Raw genomic sequence first — 13728 nt, forward strand, 5'->3', positions numbered from 1 at the left:
CTGGGAGGAAACACAGGAAAAGAAATTAACACAAGACCTATGTCATAATGTCATCTGGGAACGCAAAGCTCTGAACATGTTACCTCCATATTTGATGAAATTTCCCTCATAGCACTACCGAGATCTGCTTATGCGCTGTAGATTTAACATCTGGCACTCGAGAGAAATAAGGTGGCGAAGAAGGCAAATTGACAAATCACTAGCATACTGTAGATTTTGCAGAAAGAAGGACCAACTGGAAACTATAAGGCATGTGGTGCTGACTTGTCCGAACCTGATATTGAATCGCCTGATGTACATGGGAAATTATACGAGCCTGATCTCGGAGGAGAACGAAGAAGAGTATTGGGAAAGGCTCATCACAGCTGAGAAAGTGGGCCGTACTTTGGATGCATTGAAATTTGTTGAATCCTTAAAACTGGAGCAGGAGGAGGGGGAGTCTGAGGTGGACGACACCCAAACAACTGGAGACTCTGGCCTAGGGGCGATCATTTAGGGTTTTTGAACTTGAACCTAATTTGGGGGGCCTCCACCTCTTTGAGGAGGGATTGTTAAAGGAATGTTAAAGGTTTAACTTTGTTTAACCAATAAAACAAAAAAAAATATTAATTATATGAAGACTGTGTTTTAACTAATACAGTGTGTGGACATTCCTTTGTGGGGGCTTGGGGACTACACTGTACTTAAGAACCAGCCTGCATCACCTCCTCAGAAGCTAGGCCTTGATTGCTCGACAATAGCTGCCAAATGGATAATCTTGGCTGGGGTCTTCTGTGTCTCTCCTCTACCATGTAGAGAGCAGAAGTACAGACACCCCCCTACAGTCTTTATAAGGAGTTATGTTGTGCCTGACCCTCGGCCGTTTTGCTGGAGACACGTCAGGCAACACCCACATGTCAGCAGCCATCTTCGGATTTTTTTTTCTTTTGGTTGCTTAGCAACAAGTGCAGCTTTTCGGGATCGGCTATCGAATAAGTCAGAGTTATGTCGCTGAGCTAAGGAAGAAAGTAAAGGCGTGCGACAATCACCGGAGACGCATTGAGGGTGCGGATCGCAAGAAAGAAGCACTTTTAGGAACTGCAGCAGCACGAGGAACAGAGAGAGGAACGGCATGTGTGTATTGGAGTCCAGGAGGAAAGGGTAAGCAGCACAAGCTGAAAGCGTGTGTTTTGTTTGAATCAGCTCCAAAAAAGATTTATGCACTTTAAATGGTTTAGCATTCAAATGAAGTTTGTAAATAGTTAAAACCTTACTTAGATAACTCTTTTAGAAGCAGGCAATGCAAAACAATTGCTAAAGGTTAATTGGCAAGTAATTTGAATAATAGGTAAAGAATCTATAAAGCAAGGAAAATTAGGATAAGTAAAAGCTTAAAAATAGTTCTCTAGAACTAGACAGAAACTTTGGTGTAACAGGAGTGAGAGCAGACTATACATAAAACCTAGTACATGGAAAACGACTCTTAAGTGAAAGAGAATATGAAGTTTTACCTACAGAAGAAAAGACATTCATCAAGACTACAGGAGAAGATAATACAAAACAGGCTTTCTGGCAAAAACCTTTAATTCCTCAAGGCAACAGCGGAGGACACACAGGTACCAAGGTGTACAGTCGCACCTGGAGCATTCCAAGTGCCAGATGGAATTACCAATAAACGATCTCAGACCCAAATAACTGGATAGACTCAAAGAATATGGCAAAATACTACTTTATTGTCAGCTCAAATAAAGTAGGAAAAACCTACTGAACAAACAGATTGCAGCTCACTCACTTTCATCTACATTTTGAGTACCCAAAGGCTTTATGTTAAGTTAATGTTAATGTCACTTATAAAGCGATCGGTCACCTGGAGGCATCATGGTGCTGGAGAGTCAAGTAACCAAGATCTAAACAACAAGTCAGCCAATCAGTCGCAGTAATTAAAATAGATAGGTTTTTAAAGTTTTCCTAAAGGTCCAATGGTTTGGTATCTGTTTCATAGCAATAGGAAAGGCATTCCACAGCTGAGCTGCAGCAATGGAAAAAAACGGAGGGGACACATAGCAAGCCAGCTGTAGTTGAACGAAGGGAACGTTTAGGAAGATGGCGCACAAACTTGGCGCAGAGACACTTTGCTCCCTGATCTTGCAAAGTCCGATGAACGATACAAAATGCTTTAAAGCGTATACGCTTAACCACTGAACGCCAGTGGCGGGAGCGCAGAACTGGGGAAACATGGGCACCATTCAGTGACCCCGTCGCACCCCGTGCTGCCAGATTTTGCAGACGTTGAAGTCGATAGCTCAAACCCTGGGACTGTGCTAGGTAGAGAGAGTTGCAATAATCAAGCCTACTCAGTACCATGGCAGCCACAACCCACGGGCGTAATGCTAATGGTATCAGGTGGAGTACTCTTTCAAGAATGTTCAACTGAAAGTGCCCGGCCTGACAGACAGCTGAGACTTTGGCAGCCATGGACAGATTGGCAGACATGATCACATTCAAATTCTTCACTTTAACCGAAGGCCCTGGGAGAGGACCCAAGGAAGGCAGCCAGAATGAAGTAATGCAAAGTGAAGGGTCAGGGGGAGAACCCACCACCAACACCTCTGTCTTGTCCCCAGTCAATTTCAACCAGTTGTGGCCCATCCACTGCCCCACTTATGGAGGCACGACGACACCTCAGCCCTGTCAAGATCGAGACGAATCAGGATCTGGGTGTCGTTGGTGTAAGAGTAGCACCTGACGCCGAAGGAGCGGATGAGCCACAACAACAGAAAGATATAAATGTTGAAAAGAATAGGGGACAGTGCAGATCTGTGTGGAACACCACACTAGGATGGCAAGAGTTGGATGTGCAGGGAGGGAGGGAAAGATATTGGGATCTATCGGACAAGAAGGAGGTGAACCAGGCCAAAACTTGACCCGATAGGCTAATCTGGGCCAGGCGGGTGAGCATGGTAGGATGATCAACGGTGTTGAAGGCCTCTGACAGATCTAATAAAATCAGGGCCCCGACACCCCCTGTATCTACCAACCTGGCCATGTCGTCCTGGACAGAGACCAGGACGCTCTCTTTGCCTCTGCCCGGACGAAAGCCTGACTGGACTGGGTCAAGCTGATCCAATTTATACCCTGATGTGCGACAGCTATGACATCATCCTATGTGGCAAACAGTACAAACCTATGGAAAAGAGAGATTGATTAAGGGAACATATATATCTACACTTTATTTAGGTGTTAGTAACATAATTGGCTGCGTCCTATCAGGTAGGCATGCCTTGAACTACCTCTTACCACGTATAATATAGATTAATAGCAGAATGACAGCAAAGGATTGGCTTCTGCAACAATGTATGGTACACTGCTTCATAGGCCCTCATGATTAGTTTGCATTCTCTCCCAACCTTGGATATTTGGCTCATTAGCACCACATAAGCTAAACGAAACCCAGGTGTGGGGAACAACGTCAGACCACTGCCCACTTTGGTCAGTTAGCCAATCATCTCTCATCGGTTAGGCTCTAAGCCAAGGCTGCTTCTCTTTAGTTGACCTTGATGACTGCTCCCTTCCTTGGGACTTTTAAGGGAGTGTAGGTACATCGCTATCTTTAGTTGGAGCTTAATGAATAGGCGTTCTTTTCGAGTCTTGCACCACGTGTGAGGAGCCCACGATTTCATCCATTCATTTCAATCTTTTAGTTAGTGCTATTTAATTCAATTAAACTGGGTGCTGTTACTCCTCTTGGCCTCTGGAGACTTGGTTGCTCTGTCTTTCATATGCTTTCTGCATCTTTAATTGTCTTATACTTGGCACTTGCAAATGTTTTCTCCTTTCCTTAATCTAAGAGAAAGATGTTATGCGTATGTAGTTTATCCTCTTTGACTCCCCTTATGCTTTGCAGTTGCCTCTTGATGTTATATCCTTGATCTCAAGCCAAACAGATATTCTTTGTTCCTTGCACAACTCTGTTTTCCAGTTTTTCCAGTGCCTGTCAGCTCTGCAGTTCTCGTCTCTCCCTTTAAAGCTTCTTAGCTCAAAATTATACACAACGGACATCCATCTTTCCATCATGACTGTTTTAATTACATTATATTTTCTCCTGCAGCAGGCTTCTATATGTCTCATCTACATTGCGTTTCTGCATATATACATTTGCTGATTCTCTTCTTATCATCTTAGTGTATATGATTTCTTTGTATTTACATACATGTTTCTCTTGTTACTTCAGTTACATCTTCATTCTTTAAGTATTTGTATATCATCTCAATGTGTTCCAGTGTCTTCCCTTCATGACATCACTGTACTCTGGTCTGATTTCACTTATAACTCTTCCATGTTCAGTGGTGTATGCAGACATCCTTCCACCTCATCAGTGCGAGGGTACATTCAATATGGTTGTCTAAGTGCATAATGTCTTTCATATTTTTGGTGCGGTATTGGGATGATACTTGGAGTCACACACAGTGCTTTCTTGTTCTTCCATATGACAGAGGTGAGGGCCGGGACTAGAGATTGCTTTTACATCTGCCTCTCTACAAACGGAATATAGGGGAGAGGGAGCACAAGCAGTGTAGGTGTTTCTGAACTCAGATCAACTCAGGTTATGTTTTTCTTCAACAGCGGAACAGCAGGTTAGAAGAAAGCAAACCTGTGCCTTTTATTTTATCCACTTCCCCTTTCCCTTCCGGGGTGATCAGTGTCTAAATGTACTTGAAGTGTGTCTGGTGCTGAAGGCCAAGGGGGAACTGTGGGGGTTCAGCAGCTTCCATGTCCAGACAAGAACGGATCTGAGTGCAAAGGCTCAAGTAGAGTATCCGTTTGAGATGCTATGGACCTCACTGGGTTGTCATCTCTGGAAGCAATAGGGGAGGTGTTGAATGGTTTAAAACAGGGGCTGAAAGTAATGTGAAATGAAAATGAGGTTTTGTAGGAACGAGTCTCTGAGTCAATTCAAAGAATGGATAGGATACAGACTCATATTTTCGAAAGATGATCTTACATTTTTTATCCATAAATTCAATAAATGCCCTTTCACTAACTTAAGCCTCCTCCATTCTCATTTAGAACTTCCCCAGTCTAAATTAAGTATCTAAACATAATCTTTGGAGAGAACAGAGGCTAAATATCTAATAAGTGCCAGAGATCTAATCCCCCGTTTACACCACCAATCTATAGGAGACAAGACTATGTATATACTTAAAGAGTGGTCAAAGTGACGTTCTCTTAATTTGCACCATTTTTTACATCCAATTACAATGTTAGTTTTTTTGTTTGTTTGTTTGTTTATTTATAGCGCGCGCCAGACCCGAAGGTATCCAGGCGCGCGTACAAGAATACTTTAAGCTTATAGGTTACAGTTACACATTCCAAGTAGATACAGGATACATTGACAACAGGATAATGATTACCCTACAAGTTTATATACAGAGTTATATACACAAGTATTTGTACACAGAGGTGTATACACAGTATACATTGACAGTCAAAAAGCAAGGTAGAGTAAGCGGGGGAGATGAGGATGTAAGTATGCGTTCAGCTGCAGATTAACAGGTGGGTGAGACGTAAATGGTCCTGGTGTTGGACAGTTATAGGTCATTTTCTTTGAGCCATTTAATACAGTTGAGTCTGAAGTGTGGATAGGATTGGTCAGACCTTAAAGATGATGGGAGGGAGTTCCACAACTGGGCTGCTTTGACAGGGAAGCTGTTGCCTTCGGCAGGGCTCAGTTTAAATGGGGGCACAACTAGCTGGTTGGTATGTGCTTCTCTGGTAGGTCTATTGGAGGTTCTTCTTTTGAACCTTTCTGTTAGGTATTTGGGGGCTAAATCATTAATACTTTTGAATGTTAGTGATACTGTTTTAAGTTTAATTTTGTCCGCTGTAGAGAGCCAATTAGATTGTCTTCTGGTATCTGAGATATGCTCTTTTCTTGGTATTTCTAAGGCGGCTCTGAAGGCATTGTTCTGAAAAGTTTGGATTTTTTGCAGCGTGTGTTTATTAGACCCTATGTATAATGCGTTACAATAGTCCAATTTGGATAATACCAGAGCTCTTTATAGGGTGAGGCAGCTGGTAGTGAACAGGTATGGTTTTGCTGCTCTAATCAATTTACAGGTGTATGCGGTACTAGAGGCCATCACACTCACCTGCTTTGTTAGAGAGAGGCAAGAGTCAAGGTAAAAACCTAATGTTTTTACCTCTTTTGCTACTTTAAAGGTGTTGCCATCTATAACAAATGATGAATAGCCATCGTTCAGTCTTTTGATATTTTGTGTATTCCCCAGTATGATGAGTTCCGGGTTGTCATCATTCAGGCATAGACCATAGCGGGCCATCCATGCCTGGATGATGAGGTATATCTTATTCACCAAGGCCAAATCCTGTTCATAATCCCCCGAAAGGGTATCAGGTAATAATATCCCCATATATATGGTCGCCGTAAATAATATTGCCGGGAAAATGTCGTGACAATATTATTTGGGTACCATATATATCGGGACAGGGGCAAAAAAAAGAAAAAAGAAAGAAGAAAAGTTTGGGGATTGCGGGGGTGTCCCCGCATGTTCCATGCAATAATGTTGCGCACAAAAAAACGGCAATTTTCAGCGATATTTTTGGAAGGCGAGATTTTTGTGGCGACATTATTACATGCAACCCCCGAAAGTGGGATGAGTATCTGAGTGCCATCTGCATAGTTAGTGTAGGTGACACCCAGAAGGTCCAGATCATCAAACTGGGGAACCCCACTTGTGATAGGTACTGGGTCAGCCGTTGCAGAGGTAGAGAAAACCCTCATAGTTTTGCCACTTAAGAACGACTTGATCCACGCAATGGCATTTGTGGAGAAGTGGGCTGCAGATTCCAGGTGGGTACAGAGTACATCATGATCTGCCAAGTCATATGCTGCTGAGAGATCCATTAGGAGGAGTAAGGCTGTTTTTCCAAGGTCTCTCAGCTCATCGACCTGGGTTTTGAGATCGATAAGCGCGGTTTCGGTACCGTGCTGAGGCCTGAAGCCTGATTGTCTCGTACCTAATAGTTGATGCACTCCAAGTATTTTTGGATCTGTAAGTAAGCCACTCTATCTAGTATTTTTAACAGAAATGGTACAGTTGTGATTGGCCTGTAGTTAGTCGGGATGGACGGGTCCAAGGTTTGCTTTTTAAGGAGGGGGAGGACCCATGATTGTTTGAGGTTGTCTGGTATTGTGCCTGATGCAAAGGAAGCATTAATGAGTTTAGAAATAATGGGGATAGGTCTCTGGTCGCATCTTTTATCGGTTGGGCTGGGCATATGTCGCCTCGACAGTTGTAAGGTTTGAGCGAGAGTATTATCCTTTCAATCTCTAAGATGGTTACTTTGGTGAAGTTGATTTTTTGTTCTGGTTTGGTAGAAGTAGGTGGTTTACCTCTGATTGGTTGAAGGAGGAATGTTTTTATTTCTCAATTTTAGTTTGGAGTGTAGATATTTTGTCGTTTGGCGCTTTTTGGATGTTGGAGCACCACGTTTTATTTTTTCACAGTTGACTGGAGCAGGGATGGGGTTTTCCAGTTCCTTTAGTATAATGAATAGCTCTTTGGTTCCAGATTTAGCCTGCAGTATTCTGTTGTTAAAGTTCTCTTTTTTAGCTCTACTTATTTCATTTTTGTAAGTATTGGAGGTGTTGATGAGAGCTGCTTGATTAGTCTCAGATGGGGTTAGTCACCAGGCGGATTCACATTTGCGTTTTTCAATCCTTAGGGATTCGAGGTGAGGGGTGAAGCAGGTGTTTAAGTGAGCTGTGGGCTTACTATTTCTCATTTTCAAAGGGGCGATAGTGTCCAAGTCTATGGCCATGGTACAGTTGAATTCATTCACTAGGTCTGAGGGGTTTAGTGATTCAGGTAGGGATTTTAGAGTTGGGAGGAGAAGTGGTAGCAATTTGTCAGTGGTTATGTTTTTTTTTATTTCTGGTTGGTAAGGGGGGAGCCAGTATATTTTCCTTAGGTTGAGTAGTGTTTTCATTTATGAGGAAGGTTATTAGCACATGATCTGTCTAGATTTGTGGGCTGACATAAGTAATAGTTACATTGCAGTTGTGGCTGGCTACCCAGTTGAGTATTCGGCCTTTTTCCTGCGTAGGTTGAGAAATTCTTTGGGTAAATCCTAGTTCTGTGATGACATTGGCGATATTGGTCGCTTGCAAATCTTTATGGTCGTTGAAACCTAAGTTCAGGTCTCCCAGAAGGATGGCTTGCAATGAGTTTTTTAGGTTATTTGAGAGGATCATAGAGATGTCCTCCTAAAAAGTTCCAATGGGATCTGGTGGCCTATAGATGAGGTGTATATTGATGGAATGAGAGGATGATGTTAATAGTTTAGCTGTTAAGGATTCGCAGGATTTGGTGTTTGATGGCGTTTCTATTTTTATGGTGAGATTATTTTTACCGATGATGGCTAAGCGACCTCCTCGAGAATTGGTTCAATTTTCCCTGAGAATGTTGTAGTTAGGGGGCAAGGCAAGCATCAGAGCGGGTCCTTCTGCTTTGTGAAGCCAAGTTTCCGTTATGGCTAGGAGGTCATAATCACCTATTTGGATGAGATCAGCAATTTTGGTGGCATGTGCTATTAATGACCTAGCATTAATAAGGGCACGCTTCAGAGGGGTGTTTGGTTTAGGTGTTGCAGGGGTGACACGACTTTTGTTTTTAGTTGTCCTATTGCTTGATTTGAAGTAATTGTTGGTGGGACTGTTAAGGTGGGAATCTCTTTTGGTGGGGGAGGTATTTAGTTTTGTGGCATTGAGTTGGAGGTCTCTTCTATTACTAGGTTTGGTGACTAGTCTGGCTGGAGGTTCATAGATTTTAGGTAATCTTGATCGTAATTTGGCATTTCTGCTTAAGGTGTCACACAGGATGTTTATTTGAGAGTGGTAGAGGATGGGTAACTTTATAGACTGAGGGTCAGTGTCTGGGGTAATGGTCAGTAGGCGCTCATCAGAGTTCGATATTCCAGTGGGCATAAATTGCGGTGGGTGGTTTACTGTTATCATTGTGTACCAGAGAGTGGTCAGATAGATGAGGGCGGAGATCATTCTATCCTGAGGGAGATTATCTATGTCTGGTGGGGGGGGGGGGGGCACACTAGTGTCTAGGTAATCACTAATAGGTTATGGAGCTCATGGTTTCTGGCATTATAGTAGTAATAGTCCTAGTAGTGGATAGCAGAGTAATTTATCTCATGTTAGGCCAGGGGCATAGGCTAGTACCAAAGTTTACTAGGTTATGAGAGCAGCTCAGCGACTGGCAGTAGGCTGTTTACAGTGGGTGCACAAGTCTAGTAGTTGATTATTGCAGATAGGGATGCTCGCAATAGCTAACATTAGCATTAGGCAATCTTGTAGGTCTGCAAAGCTAAATAGTGGGCTCTGTCAAATGGGCATACAGTAGGCAAAGTGGGTTAGTACAATAGTTGGATCCTTACAAAACCGACACAGCCTGAGTGCCTTATCAACACCTTTCCGGGCACCTAACATGTCATTAGTGTGAATCACATTCACACAAAAACAAATAAATTGGGCTCTCCTCGGTATATTTAGAATTTGTTTGAGATAACAGAGCACAGTTTTAAACAGTTTAATTTCCTTAATTATATGGCCAAATAACTTATACTGACTACATGTATCAATTGTGTTAATCCAGTCTTTACACCATCAATTTATGTTAACCATATTGGGATTACCAACAAGATTATCCTCAGTTAAATCATTCTCTGCTAAAATGCTACGGCATTGTTCAACCCAGGTTCTCAAACTTGTATCCAGATTCATTTTTATTTCAACTCCTAGAGCTTCAAATAATTTACCATTTTCACCCAACAGACATATCCTAAACAGTGCAAAAACCTTCCAGGTAATTATTGCCTCCAGAGAAAGTAGACCCAGCTCATAATGTATGCTTGCAGCCTATTAGCAACTTCCAAGAAACTTTAGAGAACTTTAATGCAGTTTCTGCACCATAGGTCAGTATATGCACCACTTTACTTTTGCAGACTTGATCACTGGCATGGGAGAAAAGCCCCCATATTTCCTATTCATCACCCTGGCTTGGGCTGCTAAATTTATTCCCTTATTTTTTAATATAGATTGCGTTGCTTATCTACCTTTCCCAGAAGCTAGCTTAAATTCCAAATATGTAAATGAAGACAGCACATCGAATGTTCCTGCATGTAGGTGCCATTTATAGTTCGTAATCAATTTCTTTTCAGATGCACACAGAACCATTACCTTAGTCTTCTCTGTATTAATTAGGAGATCATTATGTGAAGCATATACTTGTAAACCCTTTAACTGGATTTGGAGCACCACAGGGGTTTGGTCCATAAGGACCAAATCGTCTGCATATAAAAGCCATCCCCATGCAAGGGTGCCCAGTCGTGGTGAAAAGGCACATACCTTTGCCAGCACCTCAGCTATGTCAGCAATAAATACATTAAAGAGAATCGGCACCAGGATACATCCCTGTTTTAGACCCTGCTCAGTGGGCACTTGTGCCGACAACTTCCCGTCCCAACTCAGTATAATTCATAAAGAGATATTTGTGTGTAATGCTCTAATAATTTCAATCAGTAATGGAGGGCAACCCCATTTCAGTAATTTCAACCGTAACAGCATTCTATTTCTGCTATCAAATGCCTGCGCAGACTCTACAAAGGCCAACTACAAGTTGGTACTCTTGTTCAGGGGAGAATTGCCTAGCATTTTGGTGGTGGACTGCCCCAGGGCAGGACAAAGACTGATATGTTTGGGATAATTCTTCTCTGTGAAAGATAGTGAGCTAAAGACTCTGGGTAAATCCAGGGGTGGACTGGGAACCAAAAGAGGCCCTGGAAATAATTTTCAAAGTGGCCCCATATTACACATTTTGAGCAAGCTCAACCATTTTCATATGAGAGAATGAGAAAATATAATACAAAAGAGGCCCATGGTGCAGAGGCCCACCGGGAAATCTCCAGAGTACCCTGTAAGCCAGACCAGCCCTGGATAAGTCTCTCGTAACCAGGACTAATGTCTGACAGAGGGACTCCCAGGACCCCCCCTTGTTAATTTGCATATTTAAGTAACTTTGGCTCTCACCCTAAGTTACTAGGGGAATCCAGACGTGGACCCCTTGCTCACTATTCTTAGAGAGGCACAGCTCCACCCTACTGATGAGGTCCAACCAGACTGAAACACGTGTCTGGGGTTGCTGTTGGTACTCTTGTTCAGAGGAGAATTGCCTATCATTTCGGTGCTGGACTGCCCCAGGGCAGGACAAAGACTGATGTGTTTGGATAATTCTTCTCTGTGAAAGATAGTGAGCTAGAGACTCTGGGTAAGTTTCTCGTAACCAGGACTAATGCCTGGCAGAGGGACTCCCAGGACCGCCCTTGTTAATTTGAAACTACAAGTTGGAGCCTTTGGACATAGCTTTGGTCTTAAAATAATTAGTTTAAAATCCATTAAGTGCAGTGCCAATACCCTTTATAAATCCCGACTGGAAAAGAACTAATGCTGTATTATCGGAAGCACACTGAAACAGGTGACTTTGTATCAAGGAGGCAAGAATTTTACTGGGCACATCGAACAATGCAATTGGGCGATACTGTTTCAGATTAAGCCTGTCGCCTTTTTATAAATAGGAATCACTATAGAAGTGGTCCAGCAAGGTGGAATTCGCTGCTCACTTACAACTTGTTTAAACATCACGTAAATAATATCACCCAGAGGTCCATGCAGCCTTTAAGTGTGACATTAGATAGGCCATTCAGCCATGGAGCATGAGAGTTCTTACTTTCGAGTATGATGCTATAGATATCATCAGTGTCGAAAAATAGGTCCCACGAACAGACTTCCATTAGCAATGGCTACTCAATACGTATTGTACCCTCAGAATAGATTTGTTGAACATGACCAAGCCAAACTGATTCTGCAATTGGATTGATTTGATAAGTCAGTTGCTGAAAAGAAGAGCTTTTCATCAATTTCTAAAAATCTTCTGACTTGTTTTCCGCCAAGTTCTTTTGCATGGCTTCCAAATCTCGCTGAAACAGAGCAGCTCTATAACCTCGTAGCCAATTTGTAATGTTTTGTTTGAGCTTTCTGGCTTCCAAATAATTTCATGGTTTAGCTAGTTTGCCTAGCGCTCAGCTTGATTCGTATGAGCCTTTAGTTTCTTTGAATAACCACATCATAGAAATGCTTCCTTTGAGATCGAGTTCTGCTTGCTCTTCGAACAAGGTTTGAAAAATCTACCAACACAATAGGGTCATTCTCTGGGCAAAAATCATGGATGGATGGGAATTGATTAGAAAGAGGAGTTTGGAAAAATAATGAAATTCAGCCTTCCTGGCACCACTGGTTTAAGCACTCTAAACAGTACCTATGAATCATCAGAAAACTTCCACTAAAAGCCTTTTCTTTATTCCTTAACAAAAATAGCTGTTGCCTTTAGTGGGATTCAGTTTTACAGAAAAGTAGGCCAAAGGTTGTAATTCCTAATGTGATAATTATGCACGCACAAATTCCCTTTGTGCTATACTGGGGCCATGGGTCTTAGGAAATAATGTATTAAAACAATCCAGTTGTTTGTATGCATGACAGGATCAGAGCATCAATTTGTTTCCAAATTCTGTAATTCTTTCTAAGTTCCTTATTCAAAGTCTACATTTTGCTTTGTCAGTCTAGTTGAGCCTCAGCCAGTGGGAGGGTCTAACCCTCAATAAAAAGATTCAAATGTACACATTTCAGCACTACATTGATGGGAGCATTCTTTACTCTCATTGTGTTCTCTCTGTACTGCAATCCCCGTACCTTAGACAGATCCATGTTGCCAGGAGAGAAATAAAAGGCCCAAATTCTTCTTGTAGGTAAAAGTCCCACTTTCCCAGTTTTGCTCAATAATGCCACTCCTGCCCCATATGAAATATTTTCCTTTTATGGGGACTCTCAAGAATATTTTAGAGGAACAAATGGTCAACCAAATAAATCATCGATCACAGATCCAAAAAAGTAATTCACAAAGTGTTCACAGGACGCTTGTGCATTAATCAAAATGTCCCAATCTCGTCTCAAGCACTCTCTACCACAGATGTGATATAATCTGGCCTTACAATAGGTGTAACAAGACCAGCTTAGAACATAGATGCTGGAAATAACGTCCAATACAAGACCTCATTCCTTTGTCATATGTGTTCCCTGGGACCCATGATAGAACACCATCAATACCAGTGCCCTTTTACTAAAGTAATGTGTAAGTGAAAGTATGTATCGCTGCATCCTAACACATGGCTCCACTGTGTCCGAAGAGCTAACGCGGTGCACCTATGATGCCGCGGGTGCCGTAGAGTTGTAAGTAGGTTAGTTGAACCTTCTCACTTACCATGTTCTATATTGATGGTCAATAAAGAATGCTTCATTGTTTGCTAAAGCTTCAAATTAATTTGTTTTCATCACCTTCATGCCTAGGAAAATGTGTTGTGAAGATTACAACACTGTTCAAATTCAGCATACAATGTAATTATAATGTAGACTAATAAATGACAGAGGGGCGCTGAATTTCACATGGCAATAGCGTCTTCCATAGGGATGAGTGAAAGTGCCTCACCAGGTGGCCAGCACAAAAGTATAGCTTGACCAATAATATTAACTTGTGGCTTACTTTACAGGGTCCTAAATTGCTATGCGCAGTCTTGTAAAGTACATTTAACACTGTTAAAAACGCGACAAAT

The 13728-nt window shown here is 42.1% G+C and overlaps 1 protein-coding gene across 5 annotated transcripts in view; it reads right to left on the reverse strand.

The window, feature by feature from the left end:
* The window catches only part of TPD52L1 (TPD52 like 1), a 1079922-nt gene that overhangs the window by 227547 nt on the left and 838647 nt on the right, over positions 1-13728 (reverse strand). The window lies entirely within an intron of this gene.

Source organism: Ambystoma mexicanum, chromosome 4q (genome assembly GCF_040938575.1).
Source record: "Ambystoma mexicanum isolate Mex_15411 chromosome 4q, UKY_AmexF1_1, whole genome shotgun sequence".
NCBI lineage: Eukaryota > Metazoa > Chordata > Amphibia > Caudata > Ambystomatidae > Ambystoma > Ambystoma mexicanum.